The sequence below is a fragment of the Micropterus dolomieu genome, linkage group LG19 (genome assembly GCF_021292245.1).
Source record: "Micropterus dolomieu isolate WLL.071019.BEF.003 ecotype Adirondacks linkage group LG19, ASM2129224v1, whole genome shotgun sequence".
Taxonomy (NCBI): Eukaryota; Metazoa; Chordata; class Actinopteri; order Centrarchiformes; family Centrarchidae; genus Micropterus; species Micropterus dolomieu.
Window position 1 is genome coordinate 25,753,941 of NC_060168.1, and position 20,141 is coordinate 25,774,081.

The 20,141-nt window shown below is 39.0% G+C and overlaps 1 protein-coding gene across 15 annotated transcripts in view; it reads right to left on the reverse strand.

The window, feature by feature from the left end:
* The window catches only part of lingo2 (leucine rich repeat and Ig domain containing 2), a 241,994-nt gene extending 223,209 nt beyond the window's left edge, over nt 1-18,785 (reverse strand). For 14 of the 15 annotated variants that reach the window (XR_006821910.1, XR_006821906.1, XR_006821907.1 and 11 more), the window contains exons 1-2: nt 18,534-18,785; nt 17,775-17,897 (exon numbers count right to left, since the gene is read on the reverse strand). The gene's annotated coding sequence lies outside the window, so the exon portion shown is untranslated. The remainder of the gene's footprint in view (nt 1-17,774; nt 17,898-18,533) is intronic. The other variant, XM_046030912.1, reaches the window with a different exon arrangement.
* Between the last annotated feature and the right edge of the window lie 1,356 nt (nt 18,786-20,141).

The following is a 20,141-nucleotide window of genomic DNA, read 5'->3' on the forward strand; positions in this document are numbered from 1 at the left end:
CTGAGCAGCTCCTTCAGTGGCAGGCTAATACATCCATGCTGTGTGAAGGAGAGATTGAGAAGATCTTTTCTTCCTGCGGTTGTGAGACTTTATAATCAGCACTGCTACTCAGTTGTAAAAATATTTTGTATTGTATAATTTATTTTTATTTTTGATATTAGTGCCGTTAGTATTATGTTTAATATCACTTATCACTTTACTTTATTCCATGCTATCCACATACTGCTGTAATGTTGAAATTTCTCACCTGTGAGACAAATAAAGGCGGATTTTATCTTATCTGTGGGGAGAGTGTGGTGAAAGCCAACACAGAGAGCCACTTCAGTAACTTACACACCACAAGACCTTCGATGCTACCCAAACAGGTTTTTTACAAACATTTTTCATGCTCACTCATTAAATAGTCTATCAAAGCCAAAACTCAACGTTAAACAGCTCTTTTTCCTCTTTTCTTGGCAGTGACATCATCTTAGTTGCTAAGCACGCATTGTTTTTGCATTGCACACCGCACAGATCATACTGTAATGTCTTTCTCTCTAATTTGTAGCTAAAGTCTGACTTTCTGTAGGTGGTGATCTTTACTGTGTCTGTTCAACCAAGCCAGTTCGTCCTGTAATGACTGCAAACCATTGCTGCTACCAGAAAAACTAATGATTTTCAGGAAAAGTCATTTTCAACAGTAAATATGTTTTCATAGATTAGTTATATGTAGAATCACTAGTGTTACATAAATGACCGTATATAAAATCATGTGGATTTTACGTTCAACATTATGCTTAATGCAACAGTGTTTATTTCATTATATAGGCTGTAGCTAATCCTGAAACTATCGGAAGCGAATCAAAGCACTCACAGAGACACACAAAGAAATACACACTTTTTTCAGAGCCAGTGCTATATAAGCCTCCTGTCTCTGCATATCTGTATGAATGTGCTCCAGGCTGTGACCAGTGGACCAAGAGTTGGAAAGCCGGGCATCCCCAGAGGTGCCCCTGTTTCCCTCCTATTCATTCTTCCATCACAAGCAAAGCCCCAAGTGCTTGAGGATTTTACACTAATACATGTTCATTGATTTATAATTCACAGTGAGCATGCTTGCATCCAATGCTAGGAATTACACATGTTGACAATAGCAGTGGTGCTTGTTTACTTGGAAGGTCAATGTTTAAATTTGGAGGTTTAATTCCCAACTTATCAAACAGGAGTGTGCAATACAGCCCCTGCAATATTACTGTGGCAGACAAACAGAATTTACTCTACATGTGTTGAGTATTTCTGAGGACATGTACATTTATTCTCTGAGGTGTCTTGCCTACATTATAAAGGTTGCAGGAGACTTGATGCTGTCAAACACAATTTTATTCACCTGCATGGGATGTCATCAGGCGTTCTATCATGGACTGCCTACAGAGGTACATAGAATAATCATCATCTTTTTGATGATGTTGCAGTTAGTGATAGACCAATACAGCTCGAGAAACTGTTTTTACTCTAAATCAACCTGGATAACTGGACTAAAATGAAGAAACTGATTGAATATCTGTACAGTATTGGACTTGAAAATTCAAATAACTGTCAAAAGGAACATTTATAACAAACAGTATGACAGCAATACACCATTGTAGCTTTTAGTTTTCCTAGTCTGAAGAAGAAGATGACATGAAGAATGTGGCTGATGACTGTGGTGCTAACTGGGAAATGGTGGCAGAGTGAGACATCTTACTTTCTCTCTGCTTAAGAGACTTCTAACTCAGGTCTGACAACCATACACCGTGTCAACTTCAGGAGTATTTCTCTCCGTTCACCTGTCAGTCTGTAAGCAACACCATGTTTGCCATCAGAAACAATCCCCGCCTTGGCTCCAGGTAATCCATCGCTGACACAAATAATAAGCAGCACAAGGTTAATCTATATGTGCAGATAATGCTGGCAGTAAAAACACAACAGTGTAAAAACACATCTCTAGTTTTCAATGTGTTAAATGTTCAAAACATTGTTGTGTTTTTACACTGGCAGTCTCTGGGCGTAACTTTTCCTGCATGCCTGTAGTACGGGAATCATTAAGCAGCTAATCTCTGGAATTATTAGATCACAGTACAAGGGTACAGGCGTGCTGCATGATTACTGGCTCACTGACACTGATGAGATTTATATAATAGTTTGTCACTGTTTAGACAACATAAAAGTTTAAATAGACCTTTTACAATCTGTAAATGCATACAAATCATGTGGTGACAACACAGATTCGCTTTCTAATGTCAAGAGCACAAACAAATTATTAAAGTGAAGTCATTGTGGTGAATCACGATATAAACAAAGCACACAGTGGACAGTATTTTCACAGAGAATGTCATACTGTAATGACAGATTACAAATTTAAGTGAGAATAAATATTCTGTTTGTCTCGCAATTTTCACCAATGAGATGGCTGTTGAGATTTAGTTCACAGGGATTGTTCTTTTCTTAAAAAAATAATAATAATAATTTAACAGCAAAGAGTAAATCTGGTAGCAATTAAGGGTATATTCACAAGCACATAACAGGGCTCTACGCAAACCTTTTTCCCAAGGAGTACATGTGATCCTAAACGAAAAACGTTTGGAGCACACAAAGAAATTTAAGAGCACAGTGAAAAATGTTCAAGTAACAAAGAGTTCATACTGCATGTGTGTGCTCCTTTTCCTTGTATACAATTATGGTGTGAAAACCAGTGGAGGACTATGTAAGTGCAGACCCTACTATCTGGACACTCAGCATGGGTCTTAGAACATTGTCAAAGCTTTTAAAAAATATAGATGTTTTGAAAATTTAACACATTGAAAACTAGGGATGTATGAAATGAATGTTTTTGGCCGAAGCCAAAACTGAATATAGTGAAAAACTCTCCCGAATACTGAACAAGGTTTGTCACATTTTTTTCCATTTATTTTGCCAATTTACCATTGAATAAATTAAATAGTCAAAATGTGCTGTTTACTCAGTGTTTCCCACAGAAATTGGAGAGACTATGGGGGGTGGGTCCGAGGCCTGAGAGGGTAAAAAAAAAGTAAATTACATGTGTCCATTTACTTTTAATTGACACCTGTAATATGTTTTATACTTTCTGTGAATATAATTCAATTAATCTCATTTCCATACTGTATGGACACCTTATTTTAAAAACCAGACGTTGTCACATGTGACAACACTAAATGCTAACCTGTCTGTCAGCTCGCACTGGTCCATTTCAGTGGATTTACCATAAAGACTTGAATACGTGTGCACTCCAAATTTCTTTTGACTTGTTGGGCCGAACACCGAAAGCTTTTTTTTCTATTTTCAGTTGATTAATTCCGGTTGCCGAACATTCGGGGAATCCTTATTGAAAAAAGCTTTTAAAACATGGACACAGCTTGTTAAAACACTGACCACTAATTAGAAAACTCCACTGTGATTGGTGCATGTGGCACGTGGAACCCAGGGGTGGATTCACCAGCACCACTCACGTCACACTTAATCACACCAAGATTATTAATAATATTTATAGCAATAACTTTAGTAAAATGGATGTAAAAAAGAACAAGGGGTAAGTGTTGCCAATTTATATTTCTGCATTCTGGTGTGTTGGGCATTTATACTTGTGTGTTGGTGTCTGCGTTGCTCTTCAACTACACCACCAAAATTACTAAATGGCCAGCTAGCCAAACCAAAACCTTGCTTATCTTCTCCCTATTGTCTCCACTGTCGCATCTCTCACTGTTTTTGTATAATGGGTTGCTCCAGCAGCCCATAGAGCTACTGACCATCAGTTCTCCCAATGGCCAGTCCCACTGTTTTGAATGATTAGCTGCGGGGGTGGAAATAAGGTAGGTTGTAATCTTTCCTCGCACACTGTCCTTGTAAATCAGTTTTTCTGTTCGCACATATGCGAATACAATACTCGCACTGTAGAGCCCTACATAATCAGAGAGCTTATTAATACCCGATAAAGTGCCAATCTGAATTAAGAAAACCAGGCATGATGACATAAGTCCTGACATATACGTGTTTTAGCACTGTCAATCCCTTTAAACCTTATTTCTCTCCATCTACCCAATAGCAATGCATAAACCAGCAAACACACAGTCTCGCACACACAATTTGCTCCAGACAAGCAAGTGAATCATCAGACAATATCCCTCTGTAACCAAAAGGTGAACACGAGTAAGACCGCAGCAGGTGAAAGATTATGTGCTGCCGTCAGAACCTCTATCGCCTCGCTGAAAGACTCCAAAATTCCACAGACAGTCCACTTGACTGTCAAACCTGTGGTACCACACTGAGCAGGGTAAGAAGAGGAAAGGAGAGAGCTGGAGCGATAAAGGGGCTGGGAGAGGGGCTGGGAGAGGAGAAGGAGTTCTTATCTACTCAGTATGTTCACCAGCCCAGGAGCAACGGCATGACAAAGGTTGTAATGAGTCTCTTGCCCAACTGACAGTTATCTGAGATAATACGAATATTAGAAAGAAGCATGCAATAAATTAAAAGGGCAGCATTGAATCGCATCCCCTCCTCCCTATTTATTGGCAGTTAATGCAATAGCCTGAAATGGAGCAGGGGGTGACTGCAGTATACTGGAGATCCGGAGCAGTACTTTTATAAAATTGGGTTAGTTGCTCTTACTGGATAGCAGCCAACGGTCACCATCTTAATAGAACAGTGCAAGTATAATATGAGCTTTTTGTGCCTGTACAGCAATTAATCTCCTGTCATCTTCCCTTTTTTCTTTTACACCAATAGAGCAGTCAAGATTGACATTTAGACTCTAAAACCCAATTAAAGGGAGGCCCACCAATTATAGAAATGATTAACTACTGTACTAGACCAATCATTTCCTTTCTGGATTCCCTCTATTTTCTCTCGTATTTGTTCCTCTTGTTTCACTCTTTAACTGAGCTTTCAGATTGAAACATATTGTTTCCTACAAGGAACCTTTTCTCACCAGGAGATGAAAACTCCTCTACAAGACCCAGAACAACATTGTGTGAACCTTCACCACCCGGGGAGACAAGCCACTTCATTCTCCCAAAACAATGGCAAGTCTTCTGCTCTTATAGGGGTTTTAAGGTGTTCAGGCGTTCTTACTCTTCCCCACAGACTCCTTAGAGCATAAGCAACTAACAAACATCCAAGCTGTACTTTGTTCTATACCAGCTATAAGCCCAAAGGAGGCCAGGATCAGTGACCTGCACTAACAAGTGCAGGCCCAGTCTCCTGCTCAGAGCTGGTCTCCTGCTGAGAGGTTATGGGAGCTTGTCCAGTGTAAGAGACACAAGTGCTATTGGAGAGTCCATGTTCGCCTCAGAGGCAGAGGAAGTATCCCTGTACTGACATTTCTGCTATTGTTACAATGAAAAGACTATACTCTGACATATCCAGATCTACCTGTGAAGCATTAGTGGGGCTACTATAGTGTATGTAATGACCTTAACAGGTCAAGGATAAATTTTAAACAGCTGTCTGTCAAATACTATTTGGAAGATCTCTTTATTTTGCAATATGTTTGCTAAAAGTGAAGTTGTGTCTTCTCAAATCCATGCACATATTTATGCTTTAATAAGAATCTTGGATTAAACGAAATGTACACGTTTTGACAAAGTGCACATGTTGAATAAATTATTTCTCTAACCTCAACATTCAGCGCTTGATGCTAATACCCATCATTTCATGGAACTACAGATCAAGCATAGGAAGACAATGCAGACGACGAAGAGTTAAATATGTAAGTAGCCCCTCACCTTGACAGAAGAGACACATCATTTCTATTATCATCTAAAGAGCAAAGCGGTCAATACTCTAAATACCCTTTTTCACAGCTAAAAACTGAGGGTGCAGGGAAAGGATGAAGATGGCAAAGTCACTGTAAGGACAATCCTAAAGTGGCTGATGGAGGCAAAACACAAAAAGAATGGCTCCAACATTGGCCTCACTAAAAAAGAACCAGCATCAATCTTTCCTTGCTATTAGGATATAGGCAGGTTATTCAACTGTGTAAATATTTAATGATCCTTAATTCGTTTTTTAAAAAAACGTAACTGGTCATTAATGGCACATAAGTGGTTTGGCTGTTGTGTTTGCATGTTTGTGGCTAAAATTACTTCTTGGTGAAATGAAACATGCATAACACAAGGCTACAAAGGACACAGTGTCCCTTTATATACCGCAGAGAAGCACAGTAAAACATGATGGCCAATAATGTTACAGTACATGTCGCATATGTACTTCACTGCACTCGTCTGTTCAGACAAGACACTACAAATGAACTGGATGTCAGCATATTTACATATAAGCTGGTGGTAATGATCTACTGAGGCAAAATCCAGCACAGCTTTAACAACATCACCTACTGCATCACAATAGGGGATCTGTTTCATAAAAACCCTTGTTAGTAAATGTGATGCTGGAATACAAAATATGTGAAACCTTTCTGATTATTTCTGCATAGAGAATAAGTAAAAGGAAAGCATAATGCCATCATGTCTTTTTTGGCCTTTTTATGTCCATTTATTATCTTCATATATGAATAATAATTTAAGGGGGGAGTATTAAGGGGGAAACAACCAAATCTCAGATCTAACATATGATTTTATTCTGATTTATAACAGCTGAACTTGTAGTAGCGATAATATTCTGTATAGACATGATTAAGGAAGAAACACACCAGTTTGCAGGTTGTAGGCTTATTCTAAGAGTATCAAAAGTTCAGATAAACCTTATAATTAGGGCTGACCCCAAATAGTCGAAGATTCGATGCTTCGATGGGCGGAGCCTGATTCGACTGTCAATCTCACAGTTGAAGCTTCGCAGCGAAACAAGGATCATGTCATTTTGGCGAAATGGGGGTGCTCAGCATCTGATTTTACATAGAACTACCAGTTTTCCTCCAATAAGTTCATATACAGCCTATTACAATACATATTTCAACATTTAATGCTGTAAATAAATATGTAAAACGAAAAATACTTTCAATAAATGTTTTTAAAGTGCAAGAATAAATCCAAAATTGTAACCCTATCCCTGGGTTGTCAGTGTGCATGTGTAGGCGTAGTGTGTATGTGTGTAGTGGCAGCGGACGAACACTTGCTGAAGACACGGATCCCCAGCTTCACTGGTGTTGTGCTCAGTTGTCTGCACCCCGCGTGACTTTCGGATAATTTATCACCCTTGATGAACTGCACAAAGAATATTTTCAATTCAATTCAATTTTATTTATATAGCGCCAAATCACAACAGTTATCTCACAGCGCTTTTCATAAAAGAGCAGGTCTAGACCATACTCTGATGTTATTTACAGAAGCCCAACAGTTCCCACCAAGAGCAAGCACTAGGCGACAGAGGCAAGGAAAAACTTCCTTTTAAGAGGCAGAAACCTCGAGCAGAACCATGGCTCAGGGTGGGCGGCCATCTCCCTCGACCGGTTGAGAAAGAAAGAGAGAGAGAGAAAGTGAGAGAGAGAGAAAGAGAGAGAGAGAGCAAGAGAGGAACAGAGAGAAAAGAGAGGGATGGAAGGAGTTATTGTTTATTGCCGGCTACTTGAAATAGACCTGCGACAACCGCGACGTGCATGCAGTTGTCGGCAGCACGGCATGCACGCAAAACTCAGCAAAAGGCCGGTGAATGGCAGGCGAGAGAGAGAGAGAGAGAAAAAATGGTCAACAACTATTTGACTATCAGTTGACTATAGGCAGGACTTGGCGATTCTGATTCAACTATTTAAATCCTTAGTCGGGGACAGCTCTAGTTATAATATAAGGTTTCTTCATTTAAGCTTACACAGCTCGAGGACATTCGATCCTTGTTTGTTTCTGGAGGAATAGCCCAAAAGACTTTTTTCCCCTGTTTTCCTCTTGTTGTATTTCAGATGCCACATGGTGCAACATCCTCTGCCCCGTATTCTTAGCCAGGTACGTCATCCCTGACCCTTGCTAATGCTCCTTGTCAACACACATGGAAAGAGACTTTTCCAAAGCCAACTTATTGCCCTCGGCAGCTTGCCCAGGAAGGTCACACTGCAAAGTGACACAGACAGCAAGGTCACTGTCAATGGAAGCTGTTTGTAGATCAGTCCTCAAGCTCCAGACAGCCTCCTGGTTACTGTATCCCAAAAGGGTTACACTGCCACCAGCAGTCACTTAGCACATCACGTCTTCAACTGACGTCAAACAAAAAATCTGTGTTCCTTTTCCTTATCTCTTTTCCCAAGCATTTATTCTTTATCCATACAAGAAGCTGCAGTTATACTAATATACTATGTTACCTTTAGTGACACTGGCAGCTAACTGCCTCAATTATAACTGCTTATTCAAAAAAGAGCTACACAGTAAAACACAGATATGCCCTTACTGTCAAATATTCAATGGAGAATATTGTGCTTAATAGTCAGCCAATGGTTTAGTTCATGTCACTTTTATAAGATTATGGTAAGTGCATTAGTTGCCCTGTTTATCCAAAGGTCTTCTCTCAAATGTATTTTAGGAAAGGGCTGTCATAGCTTTGGAAAATAATAAATGAGCTTCATTTTAAATGAGCTTCATTGAGAAGTATTCTCTATTCTTTCCTCCTCCTTTTAGCGGCAGTCAACCATGATGAGTAAGCATATTCCATAAATGACCCAGCTGTTCGAGCATATTGTGTTTCGCCTCATCAGGGATTCAAAGGGGCTGACAACAGATCCGTTCACGGCTTGGTCTCCAGCTGACCAGACCTCCATTTAAAATAAGGTCTTCTGTTTGTCTCTGCCAGCTGGTGGTGTATATGCTACAGATGTGTAGCTCATAATAGCTAACATGAGTATGTTAATGTATTTCTTACAAATAAACTCACGGAAATGTAAAGTATGAGGTAAAGTCACATGGCTATGTGATATTAATGTAAAAAAAAAGTACTCCTACTGTGCTAATGTTACCCAGACACTACCAACAAAGGAATCTATGAATGTATTTATTTGTTGCCTGTCAAGTTTATTTTAAATACATAAATTACACTAACAAAGAAAAAAGCCTGCTTTCATTTACATCTATGTGAGATTTCCAAAGTACATATTCCCAACTGTATCCAAAGGTCATACAGAAAAAAGAAACTTAAATTTGAAACCCAGTGTTTCAGTCTGTGATCATTGATTTTTCTTCCGTGTCCTTAATGGACAGGCTAAAAATACACTGTTCTGCTTCTGGTTACAGGCCTTGTTTTTGACAGAGGTCTTTATCCATCTGTTCTCTGACAACAAATTAAGTATTCAACATGTTTTTTACACGGAAGGTGGTAAAATTATTTATAATATACAAATAATAGACATTATCTAAAGTACTTATAGCTAAATTATATGCTTATATATTTTGGAGCACCTGAAAAACCTGAAAAATATGTATATGTAAAAATATGCATATGGCTGTGCAAAGATGCCACTGCATTGTATCTTTTCTTTGAAACTTTAGAACAAATTCTATTTAATTTCAATGTCTGCTAGGGCCTACATTTTCCACAGCTATAAATGCATATCAAGTATCAAATATGTTTCATTTATTCCACTTTGTGTTCAGATGTCTATTTTTCTTTTAATAGATAGCCAAAAGGTAAAATGTAATAATAAAAACAAATCTTGACAAACTTAAACTTAATAAGCCCCCCCCCACCCAAAAAAAATCTAATCTAATTAGACTTATAACTTATCTGTTCTGTCTCATTTGTTTCAATAACAAGATCATTTGATGCCTCATAAGAGATATCTGAATTTAGTCTGTATTCACCATTACAACAAACGCAATGGATATACCACAACAGATATGTTGAGGTATGACATGTTTAGAAAAAGCTATATCAATTACTGATATTCATGGAATATTCATAGTTATGAACTGTTCCTCGACAATGTGTTAAGTCTCATTTTACCACTGGCAACATAAAAAACTGTTTAAAATTTTTGGCTTGAGATGTAACTTCTACAATTGACTGATATGTTGCTGATACCATCCCATGCCAAAAAGCCACACATATGATTGGAATTGATTTATTATACTTGGAAGCAGGTGTGTCAGATTTCAGCTGCCTACTGGCTTGCATGCATACTGATTCAAACTCTGTTTCTGAGAGTAATAAATCAAAAGCCCAGCATTTTGCCATCAACGTTTCCTCTTATTTTTGACTTATGTAAACATGCTGTCAATAGCACTGAATAATCATAGGGTGCAGGGCTCCTTCCCTCTGTTCCGTCCATCCTGTGATTCAGTGGATGCATAATATCATTGAAAATGGAGGGCCTTGTCTTTGACTCCTCTGTTAACATCAGTAAATGGGAGAGAGAAGGGGATTATATACACTCAGAGCATACGTTTCACCTGGGCACACACACACCATATGTATGCACAATGTGTGCATATACCCTAGTTGCTTATACACACACAGATGTATATAAGCACACACACACACACACACACACAGTCTCACACAAATGCACATATATAGTGTCTGAACCAAATCATTTACCAAATCCAAAGAGCTGAAAGAGGCAAACACAGCATTGCTAATTCAGAGTAAAGGAACTACAAGAAAGAGCAAAGTCGGTCTTAGTGCTTTCCTTTAACCATGCTACTACATATCAGAGGCAATGCGTCAGTCCTACCATGGTTAACACTCAATAAAACATCAAAAGGGATGAAGCTCAGAGCTCTGGACAAATACACACCCACGCAGATACCGAATACACTCAGAAACTCCCTTCCACTCTTACACGCTCTCTTACACACGTATGTACACACCATTAAGCATATTTGACATATACATACTGTAGATGTAGCTCATTAGATTAAAAGGCAGGCAGAGCAGATGACAGATTTGCATCTTTTTCATTAGGATGCAATTGCATACTATGCCTCTTGAATGCTAAATGGGATTTCAATAGAAAATGTGTGCATAGCAGCTTCTTGCAATCAAGCTACAGCCTATATGCAGAGGAACAATTGGTGATTTGAGCCACATATAGCCAGTCAACACCAGATACAAAGGAGCTGTCATCAACTTCCTATCAGGCTCCACTTCCCCCCAGTGGATGTTTTGCAAGAGCAGAGACTTCTTTTGAATTTTTATATCCAGAGGCAAAGGCATTTAATGGTCACTGTTTTGCATATTACATGAGGAGGATATAATCATCTGCCCAGTCTAAAGTAAGGTTTTGACAACTAAGGCAGACTATTTATTATTCAATTATTTTAAATATTTCAGGGGACCAACAGGATGCTCATGCAATCATAAATATTTCAACCGTTGCCTTACAAAGGAGGTAGCCTTGCACTTGTCTGCTATTGATCAAGAGGGCAGCAGATTCATTCTTCCCTAACAAGAAACACAACAGTATACCTTTATCATTTTGTCTGTACACTGTCTCCCTAAAACACTCTTAATTTATATCTGAAAAGGTAGTTGGCAAGAGAGATATATAAATACATTAGTGTAGCATCACTTTGTCATTTGGAGAGAAAGAGCTAGAAAAACAGAGATTAAGAGACATGGAAAGAGATGCATTGCTGGACCAGAATCACACTGACAAACTTATTTACCTAGAAACTGCAGGTGAAGGTATAGTGTAATACTGCACCCAATCAGTCCTCTGTGAGCAGAGGTAAAAGGGACAGGGCAGCCTTTAAAATGCAGTGAGGCACCCACCATTATGAATAAAATGTGGCTACTGTACAAAAGTAATTCCCTGCACTCACAGATCCTAGCTATTGCAAAAATGAGGACAACTATCGCAATTATGCCCCTTCCACTGGCAGCCTCCCTTGGTGAGAACCGTTATGTAGCAAGGAAGCAAAAAGATGAATTGCTTTGCAGACAGCCATCTCCGCTCTCAGCAAACACACATGCATAAGTATGCAAATACACATAGATCCATTCTTCTCCGCAGAGGGGATTAGCATTCCAAAAGCCATCTAAAAGCAAAGCAATCATGTTCACTCCAAGCCCTGGGACATATTGTATTATTAAGACATTTATCCCAACTTTGCACTTTCTATAAAACTGGCTAAATACAGTCTTGGGTAAGTCTCACACATCTTTCCTATCTTCCGTTCTCTTTATCCCACTTGACTGTATCTTTCATGCTAAGCTTTTCAGATCCCTTATCTGCCCTTTTCTCAAAAACCTGGAGAGTGCTATTAATGCACAAGAGCCTGTGGATGTGTCCTTACCTTGAAATACCATCCAGAACCTTATAGTCCGAAAGATAAGCTGTATGAAGCTCGGTGCTGCTCCACAACAGAGAAAAAGGGCAAAAATCCTCCAAGTCTGTCAGAATCAAAACCAAACTTAAAGCCTTTTCTGATTAGAACTTACTTTGTGTGAACAGGATGTGCTTCATTGATTCTGTACGTAATCCGTTCCCCTTTACTTCCCTGGTTTAGGGTTGCTTCCCCTCGATATTCCACCTTGGTACAGTAAAATAGCGTTATGTATTCTGCTGGAAAATGAGTGTGCGAGAGACAGAGCAAGAGAGAGAAAGAAGCACTGTAGGGACTCTTCTGGTGCGCACTACCAGCTCCACTGCAAGTGAATCCAGCCGGTCTTCACAGCTTTCTTCCTGCCTTCAGGTATGAAATTCAGCATCCGCTGTTCATCCCCACAACAAGGAGAGGGTGTCTCCCCCAGAAGGAAACTTTCAGACACCTCTGCCAAAGCTATAAGAGGTGGATGCCCTAATTATGTGTTATTTTCCTCGATATCCTCCCTCCTCAATGGATCTTTTCCTCCTTTTCCTTCTCCAATGTGCTTGTTATGTAGCTCTCTCCTCTTTGGAATAGGATCTCGCAGGATGGATGTGAGAAAGAAGCAGAATGAGGCGATCCGCTTGTTCTCCCGCTTCGTCTGTCTCTCTCTCTCACTCTCGCTCCCTCTCTCTCGCTCCCTCTCTCTCTCTCTCTCGCTCTCTCGCTCTCTCTCTCTCTCTCTCTCTCTCTCTCTCTCTCTCTCTCTCTCTCTCTCTCTCTCTCTCTCTCTCTCACCCTCCCTCATACATTCCCCCTCCCTGCTTCTCACTGCACCTCCCCACCCTTTCGTTTTCTCTCTCCTACTCTCCTTCCCTCTCATACACACACAGATATGCACTTCTCCAGGTCTGGCTTTTCACAATTACTGCTGTGCCATTGCCAGCCATGTCAGACAGAAAGGTTCACCGCCCATACTCCTCAGAGAAACAAATAATGCTTGATAAATATGTAAAGTTAAATAGCTATGAAGAAAAGGAGCACTGAGCCAAGAAGCAATCTAATCTCCTTTCTTCATCCCTGTTACCTGATTACGAAATACCACTAGAGTTTACGTTGTTTTACACCTCGCTTTTGTTGTAACTTCATTGCTTAGTGGAGTCTGTTCAGTAGTTGCTGGTCAACAGTCAAGATTGACTACAGAGGAAGATGAAAATAGTGAGCAAGAGAGCAGCACATTGCATGGAAACAAGGACAATACATGTGCAGTAGCAGCTGTATAATTATATAATTAGCCACCTAAACAAATTGCCAGAAATTCTGTTATCATCGTGTGTACATACACAGTGATTACTAGCCCAGAGGTATAGCACAACAACAAACAATGTGAAGAACAATTAGAAGCAAAATAAAATTCTGAAACGTTTCTGGAAAAGCCTCCCACATTTACAGTATCTCGCCTCCCCACATGTATTTACTGAGAGAAAATTCAAAGTATACTCAATTTGTTATGTACTAAGAGCTGCATGACAACAATACAAGTAGTTTTCACGCACCTACTGTGAATAGCTAACATTACTATAGCCGTGCAGTTATCTTGCTAAGCCTGGACTTCACGGTCCAAGAGAGGTTGCTGGTTTTCTGTTTGTGTAACCGCTCACACATTCATCAATTATCCCCTCAATTTAACCTGTCAGTCATGTATAACCATAACATGACACAAATAGTATGTTGGTTTTATATTGGTTCCATTCGCACTCTGGTAAGAGAATGCTGACCTTGAGATTTTGATTGCAAGGTCACATCTCATCAGCACCTTGTCACCAAACCTCTGAGCCAAATGTTAAAGTGCCTTCAGCAGGGTCACTTCCCCACTGTATTACATCCATCATGTACGTCTACCTTAGGGAGTCACGTCAACAATGTCATCATATTTTTTACCTGGAAAAAAATAAAAAGAGTTTGGAACTAAACAAACCATCTCAAACCAGGGTATTGCCCAGATTGTCCATTGTTTTCTTTCACCGTTTCCCTTTCCTGAAAAATGACAGTCTAAAGGGCAATGCACACCAACGGCATATGGTCTGCGTCATCATTGGTTGTCACGTGTCACCATGTCAAAATAAACCACTGTCCTATTTCCCAATGTCAACGTGAGCCAACTCTCTAGAAAAACAGCATTTTTATCACATTTGCTGGCAGGATGGCACATCAATGCAGCTATGCTTTACCTTTACTACTCCCATCTGGAAAGGCATCAATTGAGACACTAACAAGTTGTGATGTGACACTTTGTGACCTGGCCAACGTGTGTTGCAGTAATGTCTGTCCTTGGCTGCTCCTGTGGATGGTTAGCTTAAATTGTAAGATGGTAAGTTTGTCCCTGTTCATAATTCTCACAATAAATCGATTAAATGATTTAAATCTTATTGACTGTAAGTATCATAAAAGCACTACAAAATCTTTTTAATGTATTATAATGCAGGTCACTTTGTCAAGGAGAGAGAGAGTGAGGTATGAAGGCGATTTTAATTTTTTTTACCACAGGGGACTTTCTTAGCTAATTTCTTAGGTAATTTTCATTCCTACCTAAAATATTTATATTATAACTAGCCAATGACATAATAAGTAATTTGATTTGTTACCAATTGTCAAGGCCGGCAGTTGATGGCTGAATCTTTTGGCATTGGTTAATGGCACAGCTATCCTGACATTCTATACCTGAAGTCGGATATGACATGTGACAGTTTTGCCATGTCTGATGTCATGCCCACACTAATGCAGATGAATACGAAATATGCTGTTCATGTTTTGAATGTTTTCCATCAACATTTAAGTCACCAGAGCTGTGGAGTAGCTCCCCTCGCTGCTTGTGTCACATTCAAAGGTAATATTCACCCTTGAGGAGTAACTTTGGTATTTTTCAACATGGACCCTATGTGTTATCAGGGCTCAGCATTAAACTTTCTTGCAACCGGCCCCGCCGGGCCAGTTGGTTTAAAACTTTCAATTTGACAATTTTTACTGGCCGTCCTTCCAAAAGTTATTTATCAGTGTTACAACGAAACCAAAGATTTATAAGTTATGTTATACTGTTAACATGTTTAAACGGTTATTAAATACATCCTGGATATAAAAAATTAACTTAAATCAATTAATCAATCAAAATTATAAAAAATAAAAAGGACAAAAATTTGCTTTTAAAACAAATCATACGAACAGACTCAAACATGACAAGCTCTCTCTCCTGCTGACAGCCATTTAATAAAAATAAATGTACACAGTACAATTCGCCTCTTTCCCGATTGACAGGTCGCCACGGTAGCGAGCTGTCAATCACGAGTTAGTCCTGCCCAAAAGCATATGCTGCATTATCATCTATTTCCCCCTAAATAAACTTGAGACCATAAACTCATTATGAAAGTGTTTACTGAGGTAATAAATCAGCTGACAAGTAGCAACATTTTAACATTATTTCTAATGGAACCGGACTTTTTTTTGCCACCAGTGAACTCGCCCCCTGCTGGTCGTTATTGCGAAAGCAGTTTGAAGTTCCGTCTGCAAGGTTTCACTTTCAGACCCAGAGGTTGCTGCTTGATTGAGCTTAGAGAAATAACATTTGACAACCACTCGTCACGTAACTACAACGGTGTGCGCCAAGAGTCCTGTGCTATGTTTGAGTAACTGGGACATTTAAAACAAAAGGTCCTGTAATGCGCGAGAGTGCTGCAGTCGGCAGGGATACAACAATATCCTTTCAGGAAATTGCACCCCGTAAAAGTATGTCCACTAAAGCTGCTGGTTTTTGCCACTCACATGCTTCCATCTGACAACTTTATGGAAAGGATCCCTAAAGAGACAACTCTTTATTTAAAGAGTGAGATCCTTTTTATTTAACCAGAAATAGTCACTATAAATCTTTCATCAAAGCCACCGGATTCCCTTGACAGAAACAGTAAGTTTACCTCTCTGGTCTACCGCTGCCTCAAACACAAACAAAAACAACAAAGTCACGCAAAACAAACTAACTAACCGACAAGGCAGTAGTAGACCAGCAACGCCATTTTCTGCAACTTAAATACTTCTGTTGGCTTTGGCGAGAGCAATGTGGTGACTGTAAAAAAAAAAAAGGTTTATCTCTGTAGGGGTCCTTTCCACAATGTTGTCAGACATAGGGTGCAATTGCCCTCAAGGATTATGTTGCAGCCCTGTCTTGCTCCTGCCGACTGCAGTGCGCTCGCTCAATACTGGACCAATTTCAAAACATTATATGCCAATTAGTCACATAGACAAAACAACATGGGAAAACAAGGTCCAAGTTGAAAAATACCGGAAGTGAAGAAGATGGCAGTGAAGAACTGTGGACAACTAAGCAAGGTTGATGGAAAACATCTCATTCATATCCTCAACTATGGACAATAGAGGCCAGCATTTTCAGACTGTTGAGTCCATACTGCAAGAAAAAAAATCTATTTAAAAAAACACATACACTTCCCACATCTTCCTGCTGCTCTTTTAAAGCAGTCTGTGCATTATGACTGCCAGATGGTACAGTGTGTGACTGATTGATCAGACCTTTTTGACAAACATTGTCAGATAGGCTACTCAACTTAAAAATGTCATGAATGTTCTAAAACTGACAGCAGCCTTCAATATTCATCACAAGTGTTTACTGTGAAAGGAAAGCATCTATACTAAAATAACACTCACTCCTTCTCTCTCTCTCTCTCTCTCTCTCTCTCTCTCTGTATGGTACAGCTTGCAGATTAGCCTGGGCAAGCCCTGTGGCTGAGGCACCAGCACGGCATTTCCTGAATCTCATTATCGAGGTAACAGTGTTTCCAACCAACTGTCCACTGTCCAGGCCCATGTTTGAAAATAGCCAGCAACTACAACCCATTTGTCCTTCCATTGTCACTACAACTTGACTTTTTTGTAAACTTCTCAAAAAGTATCCTAAAATGTATATGACTGACGCATCAGCTCCTTTTTGCCTTACATTTTTAAAGTGTTAAAGTTTTATCACGTAACAACAGCAAAATTAGGAACCTAGACAAAACTACATTTAATGCTGAACACCGATATTTCCCTAACCTAACCTTAACCAGCGTTTCCTAACCTCGACAATAGCTAAACCATAATGCAGCTTCCACTCAATTAAATTAAAGTAAAGAGCATTTATGCTGTCAGTTAGGCTTGAACAGTAATCATGTATGCATGGTTTTGACCAGTAGATAGACATGATGAGCAAAAAAAATAAATATATAATACTATTTCATATTATATATATATATATATATATATATAGTGTCCTCAGTACAATAAGGCTTTTTGTCCTACCCTAGAGGTATGAGTTGGCCTCTGTGCCATAAGATTTATGCAGTAAGAGATACATTTTGGCAATGTTGTTACAACTACTGCCTGTCCAACAAATATAAATCATTTAAAATACCCTTTAACAGGCATAACTAATAATAATATTATACAGATAAAACAATACTCAAAACATTGTACATGTTATGAGAAACAAAGGTTCAGTAGTTTAATGAACCCATCACCTACCTTACAGAAAGCAGTAAAGCCAGCAAACCTCTGGAGCTTCCTTATGGCAGCAGGTCCTGAGTTTGGGTTTTGCCTTGACCTCAGACACAGATGTTTCTTATGTCTCTCTCCAGGTCTCCATCCCTTTTCAACAACAAACAAAAATATATATATATATATATAGATATATATATATATATATATATTATATACATATATTATATTGTGGTATTTGCCACACTACATGTACAATATATGTGCATGTGAAAAAAATGCGTGTAATTTGGAGTAATACTCCAGCTTTGTCCACTGCCTTTCTGTATTTCCAACCGTTTCATCATTGTTGTCATCATCTCATCATTATAATTATTTCCATAGGCCACTGTCTGCAAGATTGTCTCAAAAAGTTGACTGTTGTTCCACACTTTTCTATTTATAAATCCCATCTGACATGCTATATCATTCCTGTCCTCAAGGATATTATCGCAACATTTTTACTTAACCTCTCTCTCAAACGCAACCAGAATGTCTCTGACTTGCTTCTCTACACATTGTGCATGTTCATAAATTTCATCGATGGCAGTTATTATAGCCACCAAAATTGCTAAGCTAAAATAAGTTTTTAGCTAGCTGGGAAGGACCTAAGCTAATTAACAAAGTCAACTAGTAAGCAACACATCCGTAGGAAAACTTACTATACGCTATATTTAACGTTAGCTATTACACATTTAAGCATACTAGCATAGCATAGGAGTGTTTAAGGGGTAAAAATAAAGTTACCTGTCAGTTTAAACTGTTAATGTTAACTCCTCTGTCCGTTTCTGTCACTCACTCACAGCTACCCAGCTAACCTTAACGTTACCTGTCAAACCTCCCATTTTCCCCGGGATTTTCCTGTATGTTACAGTTCTATTGTGCTGTTATTCCGTTTAAATATTTTCTCGTAAATATCCCGTTTTTTTCAACCTTTCTAAAAAAAATTACAATTGATAAACCGCTGAGCATATTTGACATTTCTGCTACAGTCACCGCCGGTGTTCTGTCGATTTATGCTACCTATCAAGATCTTGCTACTTAGGGGTTCTGCGCATGTGTATGACCCACAAGCGTGGTTTGTTTCCACGCACATAAATCTGTGCAACCTTGCTGTTTTGAATGCTGTCGAGAAAGTGGCTGGTCGTTAGTAAAATCAACAAAAAAAATCATTATTAGTCTATCAGAATATGCTACCCCTGATATCTTAAATAAAGATGGCATAATGTAGTGTTTCAGCATGCTCCCCCATCTCCTTACAGTAGGCATACACATGGAGTGAGTATTGGTGCAATATAAAATGATTCTGTGGTGGGAGCATTATTTGATAGGGGATATTAGTCAGAATATGCTACCCCTGAAATGATGTTACAATGTAATAAAAAAAATGCTACAGTAGCATTTTTCGACAGAACACCGGTAAGGCAGGTGTCAGTATGTAGAAAATTACCTGTAATTAGTGACGGGTAGCATGGGGGATCCAGGATGCATGCATATGCCTCTAAAAATAGATGCCTGCGAAGTGGAAAAATGATTTACATGTACGCGTAAAGACTGCAAGATACAATAATATTTCTGCATGAATGGTTTTCATTATTGATTAGTTAGTACTTAGTTTTAATCAATTAGAGACTGAGACTTTGCTTCTTGCACAAGAATTTCATGAATAAAAACAACCCAGAACTAGATATTTTTAAATTTAATACTTTTATTTAATTTCAGAATATTAATTCCTTTAATTCCCTTATTTTCGAATCCCAATGTTGACGGGTATGAGCGTTTGGTGCGCTCTTCATATTGGGAGAGCCACACTGGATTTGATTTCGACAGAACTCAGTGGATTGATTCACTCACTTTCATTAACCATATTGTTAACAATTCTCAGATGCGCAGAACCAGGTTGGTAACGTTAGAACTGGCGGCTGAAAGCAATTAACGCTAGTCCTGCTGGCTTTGCTGAAGGCACCAACTATTCACTGTACAGTCAACTGCTTTAACCAAAAAAACGTAGCATAGGCCTATTCAACATTGATCTTCTGAAATTCTGTGGATTAGCATGCCACCTACCGGACTGAAGAGTGGTCCACAGCCAAATAGTCCTACTGGGTGACATCAAGTAATTCATGTTAACTGTGATAGTAATTGGGATGCTAATTTTGGCTAGAGAGCCAAAACAAAATATAATGTTAGGCCTACTGAATAGAAATAGAGGCTTTAGTACAACCAACCACTGAACAAGACATTTTTAGGAGACCAAATTGCTAAATATTCAACTTTCATGAACTGAAAACACACTGTGACGTTCTTAACACAGAACATCTATATATTAACATTAGATTTGTAGGGAATATATTG